The sequence below is a fragment of the Megascapheus bottae genome, chromosome 2 (assembly GCF_031878675.1).
Source record: "Megascapheus bottae isolate mThoBot1 chromosome 2, mThoBot2.hap1, whole genome shotgun sequence".
Taxonomy (NCBI): Eukaryota; Metazoa; Chordata; class Mammalia; order Rodentia; family Geomyidae; genus Megascapheus; species Megascapheus bottae.
In genome coordinates, this window is record NC_143510.1 from 77399319 (window position 1) to 77413876 (window position 14558).

Genomic DNA, 14558 nt, shown 5'->3' on the forward strand with positions numbered 1-14558 from the left:
CTGGGGTTGTATGTTTTGGCCTCTTATATCTGACCATAGTACAGGTAATTGAAAGTTATAAATACCCTTGGAGTCCACAGATTCCCTGGGTAAGGACAGAGATCACATACATGATCTAGGAAGTGAGCAGAATGTCCTCCATGCTTCATTTAACTTGGACTTGCTCAGATCTGGACCCATAGAGTGCAGCTGGCACAAAGCTTGCTTTCTGGGACATAGGAGGAAGGCAAAGGTCCACAGATCACCTGTAGGCCACATGCACATGGATCAGGACACGTGGATTAATCCTGGGAGCTAACATTGACTGCTACATGTCCTTCAGTAAACGCAGTCACATGCACAACAGCCCTGGAACAATTCAGGAGTAATAAAGCATACCTCCAGAAAATGTAATATGAACTATGCAACTCAGACCATACTGTGATCCAGTCCAGTCCCCAAGCTCTGGAAACAGGCTGTTTGGGATTCCATCTTGCATTATTGCCCTTGTAGCTGTGTGCTCTTCATAGAAATGACTTAAACCTTCCTGTGCGTCAGTTTCCCCTTTTGACCCAGAGATGCTTCAAAGCATCACCATGAGAAATAAATAGATAACACAGTAGAAGTAAGGACTTCCGGGCACAGTGAAGGCTTCAGCAAATGTCTACATTATCCACCCAGTTTCATTAAAAAACGTATTTGAATTAAAAAGTAAAACTAAAATAAGCTCAGACGCATTAACCATGGTTATTTTTGGACAATGGGATTATACAGGGTCATTCTTTTAGTCACGCTGTTGTATTTTCTACTTTTTAAAAATAAAGAAAATGAATTTCCTGTTCTGGCAGGAGAGATGATGTGTGTGGTTTTTTTCCCCTCACAATGATGGCTAGGCTCTTTCAGTCCTCCCAGAATGACCCAGCTGTTATTACTTAGATGAGAGGCAGTCCACCAGTACATTAGCAAAACGCTATTCCTAACTGAGTTCCCTTCCAGCAGTTCAGACACTACCACTGTCACCTCAATATTCTGGAACAAAAGCCGAGGAAAAGCCTAAGTATTAGACGGATGTCAGCAATAGGCCTTGCGCCATCTTTGCAGTGAACCCTGCCTGCTGTACAGTGTCTCAACATTCCTTCCACCTGGACGCTGGCACTACCCAGAGGACATTGCTCAGGCTTCCTGTGACCCTCCATAGTCACCTTGAGACATCAAAGCCACCAAGCTATATAGATCTGGACAAGAGGAGGTCCCTGTGTTAGGGTGTACAATGGTTTATGTGCTGGAGACTTGGTCCCACGGTGCTGGTGGTGAGGTAGAAGAGCCTTTAAGAGGTGGGGCTAGCTAAGGGTAATTAGTTGACTGGGGTTCTCTCTCAGGAGGATTAATGGCAATCTCACAGAAGTAGGTTAAGTTCGCTATCAGTGAACTGCTTTAAATAAAGGCAATCACACACTCCTAACCCCTTCTGCATATGGCAGGTCCCGTTCTGATTCCCTACCATGTTGTAATGCATCTAGGGGAGGTGTTCCCCAAAAGATATAAGTGTCTTGCTATCTGGCCCCTCCAGTCCCCAGAATTGTGAGCCCAACAGGCCTCTTTATAAGATACTTACTCTCAGTAATTTGTTAGACTAACAGAACATGAACTAAGATGCCTAGAAGGATGTATACCAAGGCAGGAGCCTCCTGAGGCTTTGGGGACTTGGGGCAGCAGAACTGCTGTGAATCATAAAAATTGGAATGATGGCACAGATGACAATTGACTGCTTAGTTCACAAGGTTGGTGCAATAATGACTACAAAAAGGTGCATGTGCTCAAATATGTGAGGAAAGGGGTGGATCCTTCAGACAGGTTCCATTTCCAAGACGAGATGTTCTTTCTTTAGTTCTCTGTAGGCTTTTCTGCTGCAGTAACAATATCCAAATCCAGTGTTGTGTGTGTGTGTGTGTGTGTGTGTGTGTGTGTGTGTGTGCACGCACATGCAAGTGCATGCACATACGTGTAGTTTGGACACTGTCCCTTAGCTTTTTCACTTACAGCTGGGGCTCTTCCACTTCAGCCACATTTCTACTTCAAGTTTTTTTCTTTCCTTTTCTTTCTTTTTTTGTGTTAGTCCTGGGGCTTGCACTCAGGGCTGGGGTACTGTCACTGAGCCTCTTTGTGCTCAAGACTAGTGCTCTACCACTTGAGCCATAGTGCCACTTCTGGCTTTTTCTCTGAGTGGTTTATTGGAGATAAGAGTCTCACAGACTTTTCTTCATGATCTGGCTTCAAACTGTGATCATCAGATCTCAGCCTCCTGAGTAAGAGTAACTAGGATTACAGGCGTGTCCCACTGGTACCCAACTTTCCAGGGGCTTTCTTATGAAATGGTTTATTTCTTGTTTATTCCAACAAATACGCAACTAGTCAGCTGCTAGACTCAGGCTGTGATGGAGCCTCTGCTGTCTGGAATGCTGGTGGTGTTTTATCTACAGGATCCTAAGACTTCTCCCTGAAGAGATACCTATGACTTGATCCACAGGATCACACTAACGGAAAGGGACAATGTATCCTACATCAAGCCCAGAAGGGAAAAAAATGTCACATGAATGACACATTCAATAGTTTTACCTGTGAAATATGGCCTATAGTAGGCCCTAGCACTAAGAAAATGGTTTGGAAGCACATAGCAAATAGTAGAGGCAGGATGGAAACCCAAGCCAAATGTTTCTCCAGCTTGCCTCCCTAACAAACACCAAGAACTTTTATGATGAGTGATGAATCCTTGGCGCTATGCCAAGGATTCTTATGTGCATTCATATATCCTTCACAGCCCTCTTTTATGAGTACCTCTAAGTTTTGGGAAGAATATTTGTTTCTTGAAGTCCATGGGTAATACTCAGTTTTGCTGGAGCTCAACTCAGATTTAGGAAACACACAAGAGTGATCATGTGAAAACTTGTTCTATCATGTTTCTAACGTGGCCTGTCAGCTGTCTGTGGACAGCTTGATGTAGGTTCTGTCAGAAAACTCTCCCTATCCAGGGTTCCTGTGTGCCTTCCACTCAGGCTTGATCCATATACTAAAATATCAACAGTGATTAAGGTCAAATCATTTTCTAAGGACTAAAGCCTTATTGCTTTTATTAGAACAATCACTAGGGAGAGAATGAGAAGGTAAACTAAGATAAAGGGCTCAGGAAAAGTGAGCTGTGTTTAGAGGCCTGATATCTGAGATGTGGATGGGAGGCTCACTTCTGGTGTGAAGCTCACGGAGAGAGGCATCATGCACTGTTTTACCAGGAGAACAGGAGCTTTCCATCAATCTATAGCCAACACCTAGGATACAAAGTCAACTTGTGTCTGGCTGTCTTATGCCTGCTTGACACACATTTGCAGAATGTTCTCAGCCAGAACCCAAGAAGTGAACCAACCACTTCATCAAACACAGCTATCAAACACTTGGTTTTCTTGCTAATGGGACCCATTGGTTCTGAAGAAAACCAGTGGATGTTTAATAACTCCTCTTCATCTGTTGGTATAAACACATCAGTACATTCACATGCTCAGAACATTCATGCTGAAATACACTACACTCTCTGGAAGAAGAGAGCCAAGTCTTCCCCACTGCCCATCCAAAAAGAAGCCACCTAAAGGCTCTTTACCTGGCATCCCAAAGGATGCTTTATTAGAAAAGTCTTGGTCCAATATTTATTCTAATTTGTTTGCACAAGGAGGATTTCCTCTGATGGTTGCGGCCTGACAGGAGCACATCATGAACTTTAAACAAGTACACTTTGCCCAGCAGGGAACTGAGCCAACAGTATGACCATAAAGGTTTTGGCCCAAGTACCAGCTTCCTTCTTTATGTCACTCACATGGACAGGCTGGAGCCCTGCAGGCTGTACTTCCTCCCTACAGGGAAAGGAAACTGGTTTCTCTGGCCTCCAGGATTATTTGGAACTGAGGATATGTACATGGCAGCCAATCCTTCCCAGACACACTCTGCAGAATGAATGTAAAGGAAAAGAGGCAGTGTTTCAGGGCCTCAAGTGTCTATTCTCCAAGTATCCTCAAGCAATTAAAATACTTGATACTGTAATTAGAAATAATTATCTTCTCATTATACCTCTATCAGGTGACACTGGCACTCTACTTGGAGTTATATACCTTGGAAAATACATATTTCTTCAAAACCACTTATAACTTACTTTCAATTACTATAAGCCCTAATAAAATTAGTCTGTCCTGGTAAAGATTTACTATGTACAAAATACATGAAAGGGGGAAGAAGGCCATACAAAGATTATGCTTTGACGTTCAGCAAAAAAAGGCTCAGGTAATGAAAATCCTCTCCATTTTACACTGAGCACCCAGCTTTGATATGGAGAATTGCGACACATAACCCCCAAATCAGTGAGGAATGGAGGTGATACCTACAGAGACTTTTCTAGGTAGTCTAAAGACACACATGCCTCAGAAATAGGACAGTCTGGAAGTGTGAAGCCTTTTTATCCCTATGCTTAAGCCTTCAGAATCAGGCTGAGGCTCAGGGTGCCACTTGTGGGGAGAAGGGGGGTGATGAGGTACTGGAGATGGAATCCAGGGCCATGTGTGTGTCAGGCAAAGGCTCTATGGCTGAGCTATATCCCCAATCCTGGAGTTGTGAAGAAGCAGCAGCAGAACTCCTACTTTTCCAACTGAAGTGTTCTTTTAGGCTTTAAGTTCCTAACTCAGTGGCAAGGGAGGAAGAAGTAAGTTGAATGAGAGTCCCAGGCTCTGAACTAAGGTCTTTCAGAGAGTTCTAGACCCTTTCTGCCCAGGTTATTCCTTCCCGTTGGTTTCTAGTCAGGAAAGGAGAGCGGGGACACCCCATTCTACTTCTATAAAGAGCCTAGCAGGAGCTGAAGGAAGACATGTTTAAAAAGTGAGAGAAAATAAGTCTCCAAGTTAGGTAGTAACCCCCCCCCGAAAAAAAAAAAGAAAGGAAAAGTCATCCCCCCAAAAGGATGTCCTCCTGCTTAGGATAGGTGCCCTGTCTCCTTTCCACCCTCTCCCTTACCCTTCCTCCAGACACAGATATTGTGAGCTCTTGGGAAGGTTCTGTGCTTACCTGAGTTTCCATAGAAACCAGCGACTGTCCTGCAGAATCTTTCAATTCTCTGTGGCAGCTTGGCACCCTCTTAGATACCCTCAACAGCTGACCCATCTACACACATTGAACATGCCTAGGTATGACCATGAGGGCAAGACTGGAGCAGAATGTACACCACTCCTATTTGATCCTCACACCCTCCATAAGATAGCTATCATCATTAGGTCTGCCTACAGATCTGAAAATGGGAGGCACCAAATAATTGCAGTGATATCCTAAAGAGACACGGAGCCACTAATAGTGTATCTGTTATCTACCTTTTAGCCTTCATGTTTTGCCAATGCGTCCAATGAGCCAGCCAGGCCTGAATATTCCTGTGCTCTGCTCTAGCTAGCTCCTAAGTCCCCAGGCCTCTTTCACACTTCACCTTTCAAAGCCCAGTTTCAACACTGTCTCTTCCAAGAAGCCTCTCCCACGTGCAGCTCACACCCAGCTGGAATCGATCCCTGCCTTTGGGCTGGATCCCAGATTTGTATTTGTCCCCTCTATAGTGCTTATTCTGCTATGTATAAGTATTTGCACAGCATTTGTTCTTCCAACATTTGGAAAGGAAAATTTAATAAGTCACATGTATCTGTCCTACACTGCTTCCTCAATAGGATCATAGTGCTGCTGAATGAATCAGTGATTGACAAACAGCCAGCTGGAGCAGCCAGTTGTCCCTCATGTTTACATTTGTTCAGCCATTTGCAATGAGGTCAAGAAGAATCTGCAGCCGAGGCTATATGAAATAGCTTTCAAGAGAGATTGGAATGCAGGTTGTTTACGGCATTTCATTCAGGTGAGAGGTCAAATACTCAAGAAACTGGTATGTCTCAGAGCAATCCCCTGTTCCAAGCAGAATACAGATGATCAATTACCAAATGGTAAATAAGAAGACCTACTAAGATATACAATATGCAGGTGACCCCTTCCTTCCTAAGTGACATTTCCCCCGTAGGAAATTTATTAATTAGAACTCAGGTGGTTGCAACTTTGAACACACACATATGTTTCCCCTTAATCCATTACTTGTGATAGCAGAAGGACACAAACTTGTATGACAAATAGTGGAAAACTTAAATTTACCCGATTTACCAGCAAGACTAGCCAATGTTGTGGCAATATGGATGTACCTGGACATCTTAACATTAAATGAAATAAGCAGGCATACAAAGACAGGCACAGGGTTTCACTTAATGTGTGGAATTCTTTGTAAAGGTGAACTCACAGAACAATAGAGCGGAAAGTTTTTACCAGAACACCAGGGGAAGGGGGAGAAGCGAGAGTGGAGGGAGTGAGGAAAGATTGTTTAACAGGCATGACTTCTGATAGTCAATTATGGTCAATAATATTATATTCCATAATTCAAAACCAGGAAGAGAGGGGAGTTGGGATACAGTTATTACAAAGAAATGCTGTGTTTCAGATGATGAATAAGCTAAGTGTTGTGGTGATTAGTAGGCAATATTAAGTGTACCAAAACATCACACTGGAACACTGAAACATGAATGATAACTGTCTATCAATTAAACATCACCAAATGTAGTTTTTTTTTATCATAACTTAATAGGACTGGCAGTATAGTACAGTGGTAGAGCATTTGCCTACCATGTAGAAAGTCCTGAATCCAATCCACAAAACTGAAAAACTATCAATATCTATGTATATATGAATCTATCTAACCGCCTATTTATAGAAACAGGAATCCTTTCACTCTCATAAGTTGAAGAAGGCAACTTATTTAAAGAAAAAAAGGTCCAAAACAGAATGGCTCAAGAAAGGATAGAATCTTGGCATGACAGCTCAATTTTATTTATTCTTTAAAAAAAGAAAACCACAGTCATGAGGATTTATAAGCATCAAATGATTTTCTAAATGCCTCCTGTACATTTTTTACTTTATTTTTCAATTGAAATTGAAATTATCACACCCATTTTATACTAAAAGCCATAGGTCTGGACTCATGGAATAAGTGCCAGAGCTGGGCTCCAGTCCCATTTTACCTGGCTCTAAGAACCTCCACCATTTGAGAGCTTAGTGTATGTACCAAATCATTGGCTAGATATATACATAAATACAAACTTTTTTTAAGACACAGGCAATTAGTAGAGCTGCTTTCAATCTGACATTAATAAGAGAAGCTAACTTGAATCCCTAGACACCCTGCATAATGAAAAATGCAGGTTGTTTCTGTTTAAACCACTACTAATGACTTTCAGAGCCAGATTGTACATGAACTCCCTCCTTGGTAAAGTCCTAGCAGGTTTTACAGTCATTAAAAGCTCTGCTATCAAGATGCAGATAAGAGCAGACTTCCTTCTCCCACACTTATGGTAGATTAAAGACACCAAAGGCTCATATTTCAGAGGACTGTTCTTGGTAACTTTATAATCTGGGAGCAAGGAAACAACAAAGAAACAAAAGGAACTGTGCAGTGTGATTTTTTTAAAGATAAACACAGTATCACAATCTTAGAATCACATTCTGTATTTAGGTTAACCTTATTTCCCAAACAGAGGGCCCAGTTGCAACATTTGTAGCAACCAGTCTGCCCAGGTTTACTGGGATTCCTTAGCACTGTGCCCTAAATAAAGGTAAGCTACCTAGTGGCTAAGGTACAAACCCAGACCTCCTGGGTTCAAATCCTAGCTCTGCCATGTTTAATTGTACTTCCTCTATGCCTCAACTGCTTCATCTGGAAAATAAGAACAGAGGATCTCCTGCACAAGGTGTGAATTCTAGTGTGCAGTACCTGGAAACTGAACCTTGCATAGCTCTGTGCAAGACACTAGCCTACTCCAGACAGGTGGGATGTCCTCATCATGATCCTGCAGTAGAAGCTGGATGAGGGGAAGAAGGTCTCACTCCTCACCATTCTCAAGTTAATTCACAGAATATGTGTAGCAGAAAGGAGGCTAGGTTAAACTGAATAACAATTCTCAACCTTAAACCAAGGGTCCCTGAAGGATCAAGTTTCAATGAACCCAAACAGTAAAGAAAACTTAATTTAAAAAAATGTGATTATAAAGGTGATGTACAGAGGGGTTACAGTTACATGCATCAGGTAAAGAGTACATTTTTCCTTTTCTTCTTTTTTTAGTGGGCTGTGGGGCTTGAACTCAGAGCCTGGGCACTGTCCCTCAGCTCTTTTGTTCAGGGCTAATGCTCTACCATTTTGAGCCACAGGACCACTTCTAGTTTTCTGGTGTTTAACTGGAGGGACCCAACTAATGGACTTTCCTGCCTGGGCTGGCTTTGAACTGTGACCCTCATATCTCAGCGGCCTAAGTAGCTACAATTACATGGGCCAGTGCCTGGCTAAGGGCACATTTCTTTTTGGTTAATGTCACCCCTTCCCTCACTCTCTTCCAGTTTTTCACTCCAGTCAATTTATACCCACAAGTTGTACAATTCATTTTCAACGTAAATGTCTAGTGAGTACCACTGCTGAATTTGTTCACTCAATGTTCCTTCATTTTTGTGTAAAGATAACTTTTAAAAGGTACCCACATACCCCAAAGCCCAAGACAGGACTTTGTAGAGATTTATCTAATATTGGATTTCTTCTGACTTTTAAAATGGTACATCTCAAATGACTAAAATTTTAAATCTCAACATCTGACCCTTAACTGCTTTTCAAAGTATCATTAGTATTCTATGTTGTTAGTCTCATAAATCTAAGACTGAATGCTTACCGTACAGACGGGGTATTAAGCCAACCTCCACATCTTTAAGCCAAACAAGGAAAAGCTATATCAGAAAAGCTTATCTAATGATTAGAAGTTGCTACTTCCTCTAAAAAGTCTCTTTAGCCTAGGTCCTGGGCGTATTCTTGTTTGGGCATGGAAGCTTGTTTTTATGGACAGTAATGTGGGTGTGTTTGCATTAGATTCACTTCCATGACCTCATGTATCAATTATATCATTCTTTCTTACCTAAGTTCTCTCTGATCCCTATTCAAAACTGTCCCTATGTGCTATATCTCCTTGACTAGTAGTTTTAGTCCTTACTGACCTTTCCTTGCTACTGTCAGGTCTACCCACCCGAAAACTGCCCTTTTCCTATCTCTCCCATTTCCCAAGAGTTTACCACTTCCTCCAATTACACTGCTGCCCTCACCTACAATTGCTCTTCCTTCAATAAACAAACCAGGTTCCTTCTCCTGTTGGTGCTTCAGACCTGGGAGGTGTGTGTGTGTGGGGGGTCCTATCCCTTCCCCGAACCCTCACTGACCTCTTCACAAAGACTCGGAACTAACCTAGGATTTGGCACTAAACTCTTGTAGACTGTGAGAATAGCTGGTACCTATAACAGTTCATGTTATTTCAGGGCCAGCAATAAACGAATGTTCTCTACTCTAGCTGCTATGGGTTTTGCCACCACTAAAGATGACCTCTCTGATGCTGGGCAGATCACAATTTTCCTGAATTAGCCCATGTAAGCAATTGTCACCTCTTCATGCACAAAGATGGCTAGAAACTTGGAGATACTTACATATCACTTAATGGCACTGGCTGTGTGTATTGGCATATGACTATAGTCTCAGTTATGCCAGAGACTAAGGCCAGAGGATCACTTAGTCAACTTTAGCATGGGCATCTAAAATAAAAATTAATAAATAAAAAGTGGAGGCTAGGGGTGAAGTGCTAGAGTACCTGCCTGGCAAGTACAAGGCCACAAACTCAACCCCTGGTATTACCACCACCACCAAAAGGGAGGGGAGGAGAGGAGAGAGAGGGAGGGAGAGAAAGAGAGGGGGAGAGGGAGAAAGGGGGGAGGGAGGAAGGGTAAAAAAGAGAGAGAAGGAGGGAGGGAGGGAGGGAGAGAGAAACAATGTAGATAGCATTTATTTGTATTTATTTTGTCTTATACATATTCCTGTACTTAGCTAGTTGGGAGGCTGAGACTGGAAGGACTGTGATTCCTAGCCAGTTTAGGCATAAAAGTTGGAAAGATTCTCCTTCAAGTGAAGATGCTGAGAATGGTGGTACACCCTTGTCACTTGAGCTATGACCAGAGGAATAAAATAGGCAGATTTTGGTCTGTGTGCAGGTAAAGAGTGAGATCCTATCTCCAGCAAAAAAGAACTGGAGTTGTAGCTCACTCATATCACACTTTACTATTAAGTATGAGGTCCTGAGTTCAAGCCCAGTACTCCCAAATAAATAAATACATATGTACATTTTGGATAAATACACACTTGAGAAAAATAGTCATTTCAAAAGTCTGTATTAGCAGATATATATCAAAAGCCAGGTCCCCTGACATCTGAATGTTACTTGAGACAAACTATAACACACACACACACACACACACACACACACACACACACACACACAGTGTAACTAAAATAGATATTTACTGTGATATTCCTTCAGATTTTTTATATGAAAATCTAAAAATGCTCATTAGTCATTAAGTTGATTTCAGGACCAACTAATAAATTGGTTTCGATCCTACTTGAAAAAAAATGCTTTATAATTAAAAAAGCTAAGGTATTTGTTTCTGTTTTCTAACAAACTCTAAGGAGACTCTAACATTACGAATAATGTCCCATGCTTATTTGCTCACCAGTTGGTCAACAGGATTTAATTTTCCACTGCTGTAAATCCACTAATCTCTCTTTCAAAAACCTTTCAATGAACTTCCTATGACTTATTTCTTTACTTTAATGGGAAGGTAAAGATTAATGACAGTGTTTTACCTGCAGAGATCACAGAAGAGATTTTTCTAGAAGACTCCTCATCCTAAGAATAATCCCTATGGTTTTCTTCAGTATCCAGAGAACATTAAAAATTCAGAAAATAAAAATTCAAAACAATGCCTTAAAAGTGCCAGAACAAACATATGTCCTAGTTAAATCCCCCCCACCCCCCCGCCCTGCTCTTGCAGTTGGGCTTCAGAAAGAGAGAAAGTCCGGTGCACAGAGTAACATCTCACTGAACTGACACTAAGGAAAAGTTGCACGTTAAATCAATGAAATTTCTAGAGCATGGATTATGGATTCCTAAATTCCCAAAAACGTATGCCTGTTGACTCTGTTCATCTACAGGATTTTATTTGAGTTGTGACATAGTAGTGACTTCAGGAAGGCACCAAACAAGAGTGACAGGGATCTAAGTTCTGGTTGACTCATAAACCTCTAAAGTACTTGTGGCACTCACATTCAAATAATCCTGTTGCTGTTAGGTCTGGCAACCCCTTTCCCCACCCTAAACCCCAATAGTCTTATTAAATAAGCCAAATTATCAGCACATACCAATTTCCACAAATTAAATAATGACCTTCTTTATACTGAAAATTATGTAAATAGTAATCTAAAACCATAGGCTGCAAGTGAAAGGAACAAACAACTGCTAATATACAACAACTAGAACGTGTATGATTCTTAAGGAAAGAAAACACACACAAACATAAGTGCTGAATGATTACAGTGATTAAGATCCCTGGTTTACTCTGCTCTGGGGAGCAGGGATAGGGAAAACAGTTCACCAGAAGATGTCGCCAGGGAGCACCATGCCAGTGACAAGGTTGATCCAAGGTTGATACAGATGGCGGTTGCTCTGTGCATTACAAAGATAAGACTCACCCAACTCTATATTTAAGATGTATGCTCTTTACGGTAAACTATTGTTCATAAAATCTATAAAACATCAGAATTAGATGATGAAAATGCAAGAGCTATCAAAATGGTAGCTACATTACCTATGACCATGCAGGTGCCCAGGGAATATGTATTAACATGCAGTATTGTTCAGTTCTACTAGGAAAATAACTTTCATTTCATTAGCCTGTGTATTCTGAATGGCAGAGTTTTGTTAACTCCTTAATGGTTTTAGTTTCCAAAACTTTCATTGAGCTATCTAATAAATACTTGCTATTTTCATTTTTAGAACACAAGAGAGTAAATGAAAAGTGGAAATCTAAATGGCATATACAAAGACACTAATAATATCTGGGGTATAACTGGATATACCAGATTTAAACACAAAAATACTTCATTTTAGATTCTGCAAAATCCTAAATACTATGTTGATACACAGTGCTAATGCCTTGTTTCATTACATAATAGTTACTTAGAAAGCCAATGTTTCTCAAAGAGGCTGGATTTAACTAAAACCACTCAAAGTACAATTACAGCTTACTCACTTACTTGGACCAAATTGTTTTTTATGATAGCTGGCAGATTTGAGTAATTTAGGGAAAGTAGGTCCACCACAATTCAGAATTTCTACTTGAAAACCATCATCACCCCCCTCCACTTCCTGGGCACCTTCTGAAAGCCAATGTTCTAGAAGCACAGAAGTCAGAAGAGGAGGGCCTGTTGTCCATTCAAAGAGACATCAGAACTCTGTGTGTACAGGAAATGTGGGGAGTATTACAAAGAGCAAGGTGAGTGTATGAGAGAGAGAGAGAGAGAGTGTGTGTGTGTGTGTGCACACGCACGCGTGGGTGTAACTATTGCAGGGCACTTGTGCAAAAGACTTCTAGGAAGGGAAACTGGACTTTGACACTTGAAAACCAGCCAAGACCCCTTACTAATGAACACAACATATTGAGGGAACTAAAAGTTTGAGATACCTAAAATAAGAGCAAATAATGGCCATTTTGAGAGAAGAGCATGAAGCAAATTGTAGTTCAAATCCTACTATCACACACACACATATGCACGCATGCACGCACACACACAAAGGTGTGCAAGGCAAGAATATGTAAAAGAGCACGAAACATTGATAAACATAGAATAGAATCCACAGCAGGCTCCAGAAACTATGCTACACTTGACACTGATCATAAAAATAAAATATTGAGAAACAGACATAGAACATCTAATGACAATAATTTAAAAAAAAACACCCATAAGGCCAGATGCCTGTGGCTCATATCTGTAATCCTAGCTACTCAGGAGGCTGAGATCTGAGGATCATGGTTCAAAGCCAGCCCGGTCACCAAAGTTCATGAGACTCTTATCTCCAACAAACTGTCAGCAAGCCCAAAGTGGCTCTGTGGTTCAAAGTGGTAAAGTACTAGCCTTAAGCTCAAGAGCTCTGGGACAGCTCCCAGGTCCAGAGCTCCTTCAAGCCCCACAACTGAAGGAAAACAAAAACAAAACAAAACAAAAAACACCCATAAAATCCTACTTTAAATATAGATTATTTCCTTTTTTCAGGTAGGATCTTGTGTTTTTGCAAGGATCTGGCCTCAGACTTTGATTCTCCTACATATGCTTCCTACATATGGGAAAAAAAATACATACCACCAGCCTAGTTTAACACAATTAACATAAAGTCTTGCTAATTATTTTGCCCAGTCTGGCCTTAACCCATGACCTTCCTTATCTCTGACCCCTGAATATATCCACCAAGTCAGGCATAAATTCCTTTTTTGTTTGACATAGGTCTCATCTCTGGCAGTTTAAATTCTTACTAGAAAAAGCCAGTACTGTGTTATCCTGTATTTAGAGATTTGAGAATTGGTTTATGTGCTATGCAGTCACAGAGGAATGATTTGCTAAGTGAATTCATTCATACAATTTGGTCAACACATTTCTATAATTTACACTTCACTGAATACTAACACTAAGAGGTTGTCTGTCTGGAATGCAGGATCTTATAGCTAGACCTAGCATTAAACATACACACATACACACACACACACACACACACACACACACACACACACACACACACACGTTATTTGAGGTTAACATTAGCTGCATTCTCAAAAGACTATTAGCTATCATGTGACAGGAAGTTAGCCATCTTGCCTCATAGTCATGATTGGTGAATTATGCTATCTCTAATCATTTCTTTTCTGGGGACATAAATTAGTGAACAGATTCCAATTGTTATCATAGCCTTGATGCTTTTTGTCAGGAGCTGAACAGATTACTGAGTGTAATGTTTTCACCCATGATGAAAAACAGAGGCCAGCATTGAGGATGACTTCCCCAGGAGATACTGGTCCTTTGGTCTTTATTGATGGACTGAAAAGAGAAATAAAGTAGGATATGCAGCATATTCATCTCCCTCCCGTAGTCACAAAAAATTGTCAGACTGTGGGAAAGCTCCATGGTATACCCATTTATTCTCAGTAGGTACCATGACTGCTTTTCTGCCTGGAAAAAAATAAAAACTGAAATTAGATTAATAAAAGAAAAAGAAAAGTGTGTGTGGTGGGCAGAAGGCAGTCTGGGTAAGTTTCAAAGCCAGATGCTTTAAAAAAAAACAAACAAACTGGAAAATGCAATAGACCAAATCCTGGGTCTGTACCTGGCATAGAGCCCTAACTCCCCCAGAGACAGTGAGAACTCTCAAATAGGGACACCTGCTGAGCTTATTACAGAACTGCTTGTATTCAGAATTGCCACTTGAAAATGTTAACTTTAGCTCCAAAGGGTAAAATGTTTTTCTGAAGAGATGTCCCTAAGATAGATGAGGGAGGAGACTTTCTCTTTG

At 41.0% G+C, this 14558-nt stretch overlaps 1 protein-coding gene across 5 annotated transcripts in view; it reads right to left on the minus strand.

Moving 5' to 3' along the window:
- Tmcc3 (transmembrane and coiled-coil domain family 3) overlaps positions 1 to 14558 on the minus strand; it is a 160319-nt gene that overhangs the window by 11582 nt on the left and 134179 nt on the right. Inside the window, exon 1 of one of the 5 annotated variants that reach the window (XM_090328404.1) lies at positions 5026 to 5049. The exons of the other annotated variants lie outside the window; for them this stretch is intronic. The gene's annotated coding sequence lies outside the window, so the exon portion shown is untranslated. Of the gene's footprint in view, positions 1 to 5025; positions 5050 to 14558 lie in introns of those variants that run through there. 5 annotated transcript variants of the gene reach the window in all.